The following is an 11529-nucleotide window of genomic DNA, read 5'->3' on the forward strand; positions in this document are numbered from 1 at the left end:
CATGGTTCTAATTTGAAAGATATATAATAATAATAATAATGTTATGGTATTACATAGGCCTTATTTGGATGCTGCAACTGTTGAAGTAAGCTCATCAAATGTTCATACCATGAGTATCGAAGAAGATGAAATTAATAGTGATGGAGATGCTTTTATTAATGATGATGATGAGATTCCAACATCTGAAGATGAGGAAGGTGGTGATGAGATGATTGAGTATTATATGAATTTGTATTTATAACTTTTCAATTATTTACTTTTTATATTTTGAGTTTGAAGTTTTCAAAAATATATATATATATATATTTTGAGTTTGAATGGTTAACTTTAATAAATCTTTTTGAAATATATTATTGGTACTAAACAAATACATGTTTATTTTCAAAAAATAAAAATTAATATGACAAATTAGTAAAATAAGTAATAGTGAACTTATCTATCACATAAGAACATTTAAAAATGAGTTATTATAAAATGTATTTTCACAATTACATTCATTTCACACAATATCCATCTATTTAACTATAGTGGCGAAGTCATTCTAACAATTAATTACTCGTCACAGTTATAATAAACTAGTGACAAAAAAATCAACACAATTATATCACAATTTAGTAATTTTTGTTACGAAATTATAGAGCGTCACAAATATTTGTAACAATTTCATCACAAAAAATGACAATATTAGTGACAACAATATTTCTTCTCACAATTGTTTCTCATTTCTAATGGTACAAAATCAATTGTATTTTTATTGACAAAAAACGTTGTCACGAATATTATCAACAAGAGTGACCAACAACTATTTGTCACAAAAAGTACAAAAATTTGTGTCAAAATTGTTTTTTGTCACAATTACATTCGTTCCCGCCATAATTATAATGGCGCCAAAATAAACATACATTTAGTGACAACAAATAGTGACAACGCATGTTACGACACTATTATTCTAGTAATAGTGACAATTTATTCGTAACAAATACTTACTCGTCACAATTATCATATTATCTGTGACTAAAAAAAAGTTATCACAATTACACCACACAATAGTGTCGAATTATTTTTTTGGTCACAAAAAGGGTATTATTTGTGACTAAATTATGAAGTGTCACAAAAGATTTGTCACTAAATGTCTTTATTCTTGTAGTGTGTTGGCCGAGAGGGAGGAGAACGGAGGGGAGCCATCGCATGTATGTATAAGTATTTGTCTATTCTGTCTACACAGGGATAGGTAGGGTGCATACGTATATCATTCATATATATATATATATATATATATATATATATATATATATATATATATATATATATATATATATATATATATATATATATATGAATGATATACGTATGCACCCTACCTATCCCTGTGTAGACAGAATAGACAAATACTTATACATACATGCGATGGCTCCCCTCCGTTCTCCTCCCTCTCGGCCAACACCACCGAACCAGCGCCCTCATCGTCTCCTTCCCAACGAACCCTTCCTCTCTTAGCCAAACTTCGCCGCGAATCTCCCCTTCCCTCTCTCTCTCGTTCTACACCCTCAACCTACGCTCCATCTCCGTCCTTCCTCTCCCCTCCATAGTAATCAAGAAACGAAGCATGACGGCGGTGGCAAGGGTGACAGGGCTATTCGGACATCTTCCCTTCTCAACGGAACGATGGTGATCTTCGGCGGGCTTCGCATGCAACGAACGGCGGGGTGGTCACAATTGCCCCTCCAGCGTGCGTACTGGCACAGAGGCAGCGGGTGACTGGCCGGAGAAGATGCACCCGTGGAGCAAACGTGGTGTCGTGACGAAATAGATCGAAGAAGAAGATGAAGGTAAGTTGCCACCTTAGTCAGTCCTGACTATTTAGGTTTAAATAGATTTATTATTAGTAAAATCACTAAGAGGGTGTTTAGCTTAGATGGCAAGGCGCAGGCTTTGTTATGCATCTAACTAGGGTTTAAATCTGGGTAAGGGAGATCTAGGTTAATTTTATTAATTGTTAAACCTTTCACTAAGATAGGCTATTATTAATTAATAATGCTCAAGGTTATCGAAGAGGTGTTTAGCTTAGTTGGGTAGGGTTCTCTTAATATTGGGGTGAAATCTAGGGATCGAATTCCTTAGAGTTTAACTATTTTATAACTCGATTATTTAGTGAAAAGTCCGATTTGATTCACAGGTTCCGTTGATGGTGTTTTGGATTAATAAGCGAATGAGGTAACCCATGTCTCAACAAAACCTATTTTCCTTGCTATAATCTTCTTCCTTGGCCTCTTCTCTATGCTTGTGTCTTGATAAAACTGTTTATGATGATGATGATATGATCTTGATGATTGATGAGATGATTTTATGTGTTGATCTTGATAATCTTGATGATAATGGGAGAATCTTGATAATTGTGTGATGTTCTTGATAAATCTTGATGTTCTTGATTTTAAAGATAAAGCCTAACTTTGTGATTTAAATATGATTAGAGCCCTAGGTTGAATCGTGAATTTCGTATTGGGATATTCTTGATATATTTGGGTGGAAATTCGCATGTTCGGGTGTTGATTATGTTTAGAAGTCATGATAGGATGTGTTCTATGTGATTCTTGCTTTTGATCCGTTAATTGTCTACGTGGTGTCGTCGTTTGCGTTTAAAAGTGTCTAAGTATGGTTTCGGGTTCCACGAAGGATCCCGGGACTTATATTTTGAAAAAGAGTCAGTGGGGGGTAGGGAGACCCGCCACCTACCCGCTGCCCGTATGGACGTCGCCGGCAGCGGGCAGCCAGTGGGCAGACGACTGCCCGCCGGGCACCCGCTGCTCGGAGACTCGTCGCCGGCGGGCAGCCAGCGGGTGATCCTCCACCCGCTGGATTTCTCTCACTTTGGGATTTTGGCTTCCCCGTTTGATGTCCCCCGACCCTCATGGTATCCCGACAGACTTCGTTTATCGTGCCTAAAGTCTAGTTTGATGTTTTGGGTACCGTTCGTAGGATAAAAGAGTCTTGTTTATTGCATGCTAGTCGAATTGGTACTCCGTTGACCTAGGTGAAAGTGCATGAACCCTTAAGATATTTCCTAGTACGTGGATGACCACACATAAGTTTATTTATACGTCTTATCCCCTTCCCAATGTGCTAATATGGGTTGCATGTGTTTGCTACGTGATATATGTGTATGACTCTTGGCTGCGGTCAAATTGGTTATACATGAGCTGCGGTTCATTATCCTGGCTGCGGTCAGTGACACACTTCTAGGGCTGCGGTCCACCTCATGGGCCTCGTGTGCTGTGGTCCACCGACTGAACGCGTCAGCGGTGTGTAGGGCTACAAGCCACGAGGAAGGCCATAGTCCACCGACTGAGTTCGTCAGGCGGTGTGTAGGGCTATGGGTCGGCTGCGATCCACCGAGTGAGCGTGCCAGCGATGTGTAGGGTCGTAGTTCCCATAAAGAAGGTTATAGTCCACCGACTGAGCTATCAGCGGTGTGTAGGGCTATGATCGACTACGATCCACCGACTGAGCTCGCCAAGCGGTGTGTAGGGTCGTAGTCCCCAAAAGAGGATCACAGTCCACCGACTGAACGCGTCAGCGGTGTTTAGGGCTGTGGTTCGCCGTTGAATCCATCGACGGTCTATATAATTGGCTGCGGTCAATTCCTTCATGCTGCGATATGAGGTAGGGTGCTGCGGGGCCGTGTTAGCGCTATATGCGCTAACCCTCATGTATGGGCATGCGATTGGTCCCGTGGAGCCACCAAAGTATGCTTGTGTGACAAAGATATTGATCGAATGATGATGTGAATGACATGAAAGTGAACTGTGACCTTAGATATATGTATATATGATGTTGCCTCTATATAATTGATTATCATTGTTGAATGTGTTTATCCCTATCTGTCGAGTCTAATCCTGGTTTTAATGCTAGAGTCTCCTAAGTATATATCTTCCTGCTTCAAAATGGTTTTTCTATATCTATGTATATATATTTACCTATATTGTATTTTAACGCGTTAGAGTGGGTTATCAGCATCATTCGCTGAACAGATATATTTGGCTTTCAGGCACAGATGATTAGCTTCCGGAGCGCGCTAGAGGACCTCGAGTTAGATAGTTAGTCTTTCCTTTCGGCCTGCGTACCTTGATGATGTAATGACAATATTTGAGGATAGATAGTTAGAATAGCTTGTGCATCTGAGCTCTCCAGCTCAGATGTGGCATAACACCCCCGACTCTATGTTTAGAATGCTTCATTTGACATCTATTTAATAGGATTGCTTTCGTATTATAAGACCAAAAAGTTTTGAAAATTTCGGGGTGTTACAGAAGCAGTAGCAATATGGGAAGTATTATTGCCCCACGGGGCCATTAATGATTTTATGTCTATTGGATTTGATGACTGGCTAACAAAAAATTGTGGTAGGTAAAGTTAATGGCGCGAAAGTTGATCACTGGGTGAGCTCTTTACCTATGCGGTTTGGTGGATCTGGAGATGGAGGTGCAAACAAGTGTTTAAGGAGGAAGCATGAGACTGGAGAACGAAGATTAAGTGGATATATGAGCAACACAAAGAGGCTAGAAAGGCGTTTGCAAAGAAGAGGAGACCCGATATGAACAGAAACACTATCTCTCGGAGTGCTCACACTTACGAAAGCTGGCACACACTACACACTAATGCAGCTTTCACCATACATGGCGTGCTTAAGGGCTGTGGAGGAGTGTTGAGAAACCAAACGGAGAGTGGGAGCGTGGTTTTAGTAGCACTACAAGATCGACTAACGCCACAGAAGGGGAGCTGAGAGCCATTTTGTGTGGAATTACGTGGGCTTGGGAAGCTTGTGTAAAGAAACTCCGAGTGTTGAATGACTCAAAGCAAACGCTGGAGTGGATTAACGAAGGCATTCCACCGCAAGGTCCTTGTGAGAGGTTGGTTGCAGGCTGCAAAGAATGGCTTCATAAGGATTGGGAAGTTGGTTGTGAGTTCACACAACGCGAAAATAACCATGTTGCTGACAAGCTGGCTAGGGAGGCAATTCGAATAGATAGAGTTCTTTGAGCCACCGGAGAGCACCCTTGATTGTCCTGAGAATGACAGGGCTCGTATGGCCTGCCATTTGAGTTAGTAGTTTTGGGTATCCCCTCTCTCTTTCCCAAATAATAATAATAATAATAATAATAATAAGTTTCCAAAACTCGATTTGGGGAAAAATATTCTTTTATCCGAAAGTCAACCCAAAAGTCAATCTAAGAGGAACCTATGAACTTGAGAGTCAAGTTTTCTTTCAAAATTGGATTTCAAAATAAACCTATCTTTTATATATATATATATATATATATATATATATATATATATATATATATATATATATATATATATATATATATATATATATATATATATATATATATATATATATATATATAGACTTGCACTTGGGTGCGAACGGCTTGCCCAGGCGCGAAATAGGAATGGATTCTGTTCGTCCACGTGTCCAGATCTAATGGATGAGAAACACTGATTTTTAAAAAAACGCGGTGGCATTTTCGTAAATAATTGAACATCGAGGTGCAAGTAAAATATATTACAACTGCATGTAAAATGTATTATAGGTGCAAGTAAAAATTTACACTGAGCATCAATACTTAGTTGCACTTATAGTTCTAAGTAGTTGCACCAATAGTTCTAAGTAGTTGCACACATAGGTATAAGTAGTTGCATCTAGGTGTATGAATGTTTGCGAGTGGTTTTCAGGAGTATTACTACCCGCGAACTCAGATCAATGAATGTTAACAAGGCAAAATTACATGAACTTATAAGTGAAAGTAGGTGCACATATAGTTATAAGTAGTTGCACCTATAGTTATAAATAGTTGCACAGATAGTTATAAGCACACCCAGGTGCATGAATGGTTGCGGAAAGTGAATGCTAACAAGGCAAAATTACATGCACTAATAGGTGAAAATAGGTGCACTTATAAGAGATTTTACTTGCACTTCGATGTTCAATTATTTATGAAAATGCCACCGCGTTTTTTTTTTAAAGTTATTAGATCTGGACACGTGTCGCGCGCTGATTCGTTCGCATTTCCTTCCTGGGCACTTATTCGCACCTGAGTGCGTCCCTATATATATATATATATATATATATATATATATATATATATATATATATATATATATATTCTATATTGTATTATAGCCCGAATTTAACCCGACTTTTGACCCAAAATTATAACCCAAAGTTCAAAACTCACATTTTCAAAAATACCCCTAAGTGGCCGTTCAAGGCTCTCTTGTGCAAGACCTAGGGCTTTGTGCCCTAGGTATAAATGTTCACTATTCCATTGCCTTGCCTCCCAATCCCTCCACACTTTATCTTTTCCTCCTGAGAAAACTAAGACAACAAGAAGGCCAAGCATTGCAAGGGATTCTCTTCTTTTTCTTCATTTCCTACACTTTCCATCACCACTCTTCTTCTCTTTAGCTAAGATAGTTTAGCATTAAATATTCGGTGTGCATGTAAAGTGATAGATACCCCAAACTAGCCGCCTGGACGGGAAGGTCAGGCGAGGCAGCTGGGTCAAAGCATGGTTCAATACTTAGCGTGAAGGGGATCCTAGGACCCTTCCCGGCCATCATATTAGACGTCCGATGGCGACAGCTGTTCATCTTTTAGCAACCAATCTCAGCAGCCGGCGTGTCCCTGGGCGGGCTCTCGGGTGAGGCTCGGTTGGGCGACCAGCCTCGGTAGTCGGCGTGTCTCCGGTTGAATACCTCTAGGGGTGAGCAAAATTACTGAAAAACCGATAAAACCGAACCGACCGAAAATTTCGGTTATCGGTTACAAGGCCAAAAAAATTTCGGTTATACGGCTATTCGGTTAATTATCGGTTATGATCCTTTCAAATATCGGTCACCGAATAACCGATATATATATTATATATATATACATAGAAGTCCACGGGCTCCACTTCTTTACTGGACATATGGGCCATTTAGTTTAAAACTTATTTCTTTTAAGGCCCAAATCGTTTCAGATTAATGCTTATTCTTTAAATGCCCTAAGCCCCTAACTCCCAAGTCCCAAATATTCAATTAAACATTTAATACTTAATAGCCCACTTGTCTTTGTAGAACTATGTAGAACCCCTGTAGAAGAACTCTGTAGAACCCTTCGGCCTTCCCTCAAGAACCATTCTGACCTTCTCTCTCGAACGGGAACGACAGAAACAACGAAGCAGAACCCTAGTCTTTACTGTCGATTTCAATTCTCGCTCATGGAGTCACAACCTCACAGCATCTTGTAGGCACAAATCCCAGTCTCTGTCTCTCTAATTATCTCTACCAAACCCTAGCCTCTCCTCAATCATGTCTGCCTCTCATCATCTCCGCCTCTCATAGTCTCACTCATCCGCTCGGCGTTCACACAACTCAAGTTCAATAATCAAAGCCTTCCAAAGAAATTAAAGGTAAGTTGTAGACTAATTTTTATTTAAATATTTGTTAACTTTGAATTATATAAAAAAATTCATACGAATTCTATGAACAAAATTACAGATCTGCTCAGTTCCTCCAGTGTCTGCCGTCCAAAGCTACAGTTTTGAATTTTGGGTTGTGTAATTTGTATTATGATTTTGATTATTTGAACAATTTATTCATTGTACATTTGTACCTATGCATGTAATAGTACTGTAGTGTAATTTATTGTAATTTTGAATTTGTTATTTATTATGTACGGTAAACAATCACGGTTTTTCGGTTACCAAAATAACCGACCGAAATCGACGTATTCGGTTTCGGTCGGTTAGGTGTGTATAGTCGGTCGGTTTCGGTCGGTTAGGTGGGTTCAAAAAAAGCAATCGGTTTTTCGGTTATCGGTCGGTTACTGACCGTAACCGACCGATGCTCACCCCTAAATACCTCAGCGGATTAAGATGGATGACCAGGCTACACGGGCGGTGTGTCCCCGACCCGACTAGACTACGCGGGCTACCAGGCTTCGTAGGCGGAGTGTCCTCGACTGGATACGATGGCCCCAGAGGGTACTTCCATGGCCGCCGGGGCATTCTTGACCGGGAGCGTATCCAGAAACGGATATTAGCAAATTCTACGGAAGCAATCTCTGTTCATTTAAGTAGCTTCCTTAATTAGTCTAGACGGCTTATGGTAATAAGTAGGTGGCTGCATCAGCCTTACGTCAGCCCTACCCCGTCTCTGCGTCAACCCTACTTACCATGTATGAACTCCATATTCATGTATAAATATCCCCACGGGATCACCATGTAGGGGATTGACATTTTTAAGGGCAAAACCTAGAGAAATAATATCGCATTATTTCTTCTCTCTCAAATACTTTATCTCTTGTTTTCATCATCTCGCAAGCACATCTTTTGGTAGTGTTGGCCTGCCGAACGGCCATCGAGGCTGTGAAAACCAACATTGACGTTGTCTGTGGGGATCGAAACTAAAGGTCCCGTTCCTAAGCTTTACTGATGGCACGTACGAGACGTAGCAATCGCAACACCGGTCCCAACGCCGCTGTCCCGCTGGTTAACGGGCATGTGACGGTTGTCGCAAACCTGCCAGAGCTGCCCACCGGCAGCCACGCTTCCGTTGGCGACCTAAGGAAGCTCCTAAACCGCCGCGCTTCCGGGGAGCAGTCGGCTGCACGTACCGCGCGTACTGTCGCGCCGACTCCCGCGCCTTCAGGGGGGAACCCGCTAGCACCTGTCGCTCAGGCCCAAGCTAACTTTGCAGAGCTGTTGATGCAAGCCTTTGATGCGTCATGCGTGGGCGGGGTCAGGCGCCCCCAAACGAGGTCCGACAACCCGTACGATCAGTTCTCACGGAGAACCCTCAGGCAGTGCCCGAACATTCAGAGCATTCGGGGGGTACTCCACCCGTTGATTAGCAAGTCAACCGCTCGGCGCACTCCCGACTTAGACTCGTAGCCCCGACGCAGTCGGTCCTAGAGCGTTTCGGTGAGCGGGCCGGGTAACACCTCCCCGCCCGGTCGGCTAGAGAGCAGCCGCGAGTCATTATCCAAAGGAGGGTGGCTGCAAGAAAAAGGCGAGAAGCTACGGAGGGCATGGGGGAGTCATCCGTCCTACCTGGCCGGAATAACCCCGAGATGGGCCGGTTTATTCACCACCGTATAGGAGCTACGACAGATGGTACAGGCTGGTCGCTGACAACCTCCTGGCCGCCTCACCCTTCTCAGCACAAGTGCAGGCTTATAAGGCACCGGCTGGATTCAAGTTGCCCCAACCATCCCACTTATGATGGCACGGGGGTGGGGTGTGGGTGTGGGTGGGGGGGGGGGCCGCGCGACCATCTCATCAGCTTCCATGCCAAGATGCAGGTAATCAGGTAATCGGGGCCGATGCCCCGATGATCTGTCGGACATTCTTCCCGACATTGACCGGGGCGGCTCCTGGATCCATTAACACTGTCGAGGAATTGGCCACCCAGTTCCTCCACCAGGCTTCCCCGTATATTGCGAGGAATTGGCCACCCAGTTCCTCCACCATGGCAGAAGCCTCGATGATCTGTCAGACGTTCTTCTTGACATTGACCGGGGCGGCTCAGAGGTGGTTCCTCAGGCTTCCCCCGGGATCCATTAACACTTTCGAGGAATTGGCCACCCAGTTCCTCCACCATGCTTCCCCCCCCCCCCCCACCCAATTCCTACACCATGGCAAGCCCCGATGATCTGTCAGACGTTGGCCACCCAGTTCCTCCACCAGGCTTCCCCGTATATTGCGAGGAATTGGCCACCCAATTCCTCCACTATGGCAGAAGCCCCGATGATCTGTCGGACGTTCTTCCCGAAATTGACCGGGGCGGCTCAGAGGTGGTTCCTCAGACTTCCCCCGGGATCCATTAACACTTTCAAGGAATTGGCCACCCAGTTCCTCCACCAGGCTTCCCCGTATATTTCCTCCACCATGGCAGAAGCAGAAGGTGCTCCATTAACACTTTCGAGGAATTGACCACCCGCTCCATTAACACTTTCGAGGAATTGGCCACCCAGTTCCTCCACCAGGCTTCCCCGTATATTTCCTCCACCATGGCAGAAGCAGAAGGCGCTCCATTAACACTTTCGAGGAATTGGCCGCAGAAGGCGCTCCATTAACACTTTCGAGGAATTGGCCACCCAGTTCCTCCACGAGGCTTCCCCATATATTTCCTCCATCATGGCAGAAGCAGAAGGCGCAAGGAAGCGGACGGGCACTATAGCCGATTCCGGGATACTAATTCAACCGTATATTCCCTCCACCAGGCTTCCCCGTATATTTCCTCCACTATGGAGGAAGCAGAAGGCGCTCCATTAACACTTTCGAGGAATTAGCCACCCAGTTCCTCCAGCGCTCCATTAACACTTTCGAGGAATTGGCCATCCAGTTCCTCCACGAGGCAACAGGCACTATAGCCGGTTCCGTATATTTCCTCCAACCGTATATTCCCTCCACCAGGCTTCCCCGTATATTTCCTCCACTATGGAGGAAGCAGAAGGCGCTCCATTAACACTTTCGAGGAATTAGCCACCCAGTTCCTCCAGCAGGAATTAGCCACCCAGTTCCTCCAGCGCTCCATTAACACTTTCGAGGAATTGGCCACCCAGTTCCTCCACGAGGCAACGGGCACTATAGCCGATAGCCGGTTCCGTATATTTCCTCCACTATGGAGGAAGCAGAAGGCGCTCCATGGCCACCCAGTTCCTCAACGAGGGGGGCACTATAGCCGGTTCCGAGATACTAATTCAACCGTGCGCATTGCCATCTGTGGGGATTGAACCCGTGCGTTGCCATCTATCGTTAAAAGCGACATAGTCGCGATCACGTGGTTAAAAGCCAAGTGCCTATTCACTATGCCATCTGTGGGGATCGAACCCACGACCACGTGGTTAAAAGCCACGCGCTCTACCACTGAGCTAAGATGGCAAACTATAATAATATTTGAGTTAATACCCAAAATCGTCCTCGACTATAGTGGTTTTTCTCAATTTCGTCCTAAATGACTTTGGTGACCTAATATCGTCCCAGACTTTAGTGTTTCGCTCAATTTAGTCCAAGACTTTTGTGTTTTTGCTCAATTTAGTCTCTCATTTGTTATTCTGTCCATTTGGTGTTAAATAAATAGACAATTCAGTAATTTTAATATTGGCATCTATTTACTCATAGACATGTGAACTGCGAAATCCTTTTTTTTTTTTTTTTTACGAATTAATCCCAGAATTACTCCTAAAACTGTGAATATAAAATTTGATTTGTAGGTCCAAGAGTAATTCTGGGTGTAATTCGTACAAGAAAGAGGAATTTCGCACTTTACAAGTTGAAAGTAAAGAGAGATCAATATTGACGTTACTGAATTGTCCCTTTATTTAACACCAATTTGACGGAATAACAAATGGAGGACTAAATTGAGCGAAACACAAAAGTCTGGGACGATATTAGGTCACCAAAGTCGTTTAGGACGAAATTGAGAAAAACCACTATAGTCGAGGACGATTTTGGGTATTAACTCTTTCATAGCTTCATTTAAGAA

General features: G+C 43.3%; 1 non-coding gene across 1 annotated transcript; it reads right to left on the bottom strand.

Annotated features, from left to right (window-relative positions):
• Window positions 1–10853: 10853 nt before the first annotated feature.
• TRNAK-UUU lies at window positions 10854–10925 on the bottom strand. Its single transcript has one exon. It is a non-coding gene; the product is annotated as a tRNA-Lys (tRNA).
• Between the last annotated feature and the right edge of the window lie 604 nt (window positions 10926–11529).

Source organism: Ipomoea nil, unplaced genomic scaffold (genome assembly GCF_001879475.1).
Source record: "Ipomoea nil cultivar Tokyo-kokei standard unplaced genomic scaffold, Asagao_1.1 scaffold3245, whole genome shotgun sequence".
Lineage (NCBI taxonomy): Eukaryota > Viridiplantae > Streptophyta > Magnoliopsida > Solanales > Convolvulaceae > Ipomoea > Ipomoea nil.